The sequence below is a fragment of the Hipposideros armiger genome, unplaced genomic scaffold (assembly GCF_001890085.2).
Source record: "Hipposideros armiger isolate ML-2016 unplaced genomic scaffold, ASM189008v1 scaffold_138, whole genome shotgun sequence".
Classification (NCBI taxonomy): Eukaryota; Metazoa; Chordata; class Mammalia; order Chiroptera; family Hipposideridae; genus Hipposideros; species Hipposideros armiger.
In genome coordinates this window covers 950,608-952,410 of record NW_017731488.1, presented here as the reverse complement: position 1 = coordinate 952,410, position 1,803 = coordinate 950,608, and the positions used below count along the sequence as shown (strand labels likewise).

General features: G+C 42.3%; 1 protein-coding gene across 9 annotated transcripts in view; it reads right to left on the bottom strand.

Annotated features, from left to right (window-relative positions):
- Positions 1-1,803, bottom strand: part of SRRM1 (serine and arginine repetitive matrix 1) — a 43,440-nt gene that overhangs the window by 33,973 nt on the left and 7,664 nt on the right. The gene's annotated exons all lie outside the window — the stretch shown is intronic.

Here is a 1,803-nt window from a genome sequence, read left to right as displayed (position 1 = left end):
GCCACTCGGCCGGCCCTGTTTACCTATTTCTAAGGTTTGTTTATTGTCTGTTCCCCACACTAGAATGGAAGCTCCATAAAGTCAGGGCTTTTTATTTCCTTTTTGTTTCACTGGTATTTTCCCAGCACCTAGAACAGTGTCTGCCACATAGTATAGGATCAGTAAAATTTGCTGAATGAACAAGAAGCTTTTTTAGAGGAGTCAAAGATGGCGAAGTGACGGGCTTCCACAGAACAAGCCACTTGACCAGAGAGAACTATGAAATCAGAATGCCCCACATCTCATTGACTGTTCTTTATGGTTCTGGTCAATGATTCCATTTTATCCTTCCTTCACCATTGCTGCTTTTTTGCTGCCAATCCTGTAAATGCTGATTTTCCTCATGGTTCTGTCATTGACCCTTTTCTGTTTTTCCTTGACAAAGATGACCTGTCTGTTCTCTCTTGGCTTCAATTACTATTTCATCCCCAAACGTATATATCTCAGGCATAGGTCTACTCCCGACTTATATTTTCAACTTCCTGTTGACATTCACTTGGATATTCTTCTGTAGGCACCTCAAATTCAACATGTCCCAAACTCAATTCAACTTCCTTCACTTGCTTCAACCCTGTTGTCCCATTCTCAATGAATGAGCCCACCCTGTCATCATACTTCTCTCTTCCTTACACTCTACGGCCACCAAATCTTGCCTTTTTGTCTCTCTTAACATTTAATAGCTTGTCAACTTCCTTCTAGCCCTGTTGCCTCTATTTTATGTAAAATAGATTATTGTCTGGATAACTGTAACAACCTATTAACCATTTTCCCTGCCCTCAGGGTTGATGTCTCCATCCAATATCCAGAGTGATTTTCTAAGATGATAGCCTTGATCCTTTCACTCCCCAACTCAAACCCCTTTAGTAGCTCCCCATTGTCCATCCAAGCCCAGACGAGTCACTTTGACTAGTTGCATGAACTAGCCCTTTATGATTTGGTTACTGCTCCCTTCTTCAGACACATCACAGGGACCAATTCTCGCCCCATCTCTCACTTTTAAGCTGCAGCTACACTGAACTACTAGTCTAATTGTGAATATGTTAGGTTTTGAAAGTCAGTTATTTGTCAGTATGTTGGTAAGCCTAAAGTGACTAAAAGGTAACTTAAATGTCACCTCCTCAGACAAGCCTTTTTTGACTAGCTTTCTAATACCAGAAACCCATCCCCCCTCACTCTATCCTACCTTGCTATATTTGTCTTCATAGCACTTAACAGTACCCGCCATTGTTATCTATTTTGTTTACGTGTTGCTGTCTTTGCATCCATTTAAAAAAGAAAGCTCTGTGAGAGTAAGACTCTTGTCCATCTTGTTTACCATTAAAGCGTCACTGTCTAGAACAGTATCTAGCATATTCTTGGAGCTCAATAAATATTCGTTGAATGAATTTATGAGTAAGAGACTAAGGCTCAGTCACCAAAGGCATTTCTGCATGTTCTTTGGGTATTATAACCACTGATTGATCAAAGAGTCCATATTGAAAAATCTGCAGAGGCAGATAAGCCTCTTCCGTACTTGGCAGTGAAGGTATCTGCAGACACCATCTCCTGCTCACTGTGACACTGTGCAGACCAAAATAGGTCTTCAAGTCACTAAGCAATCCCCAGTGAGCTACTGGTGGCTCTTTGCTAGCCCTGGTCTTCAATTCCTCAAACTCTGAGCCTCAAAAAACTAATAGGCATCCAACGGCCCTATCCAACGGGCTGGCAGAGTGGCGCGTTGGTTAAGAGCTGGCTTGGAATGCCAGCTCTGAGCAACAGGGCCCC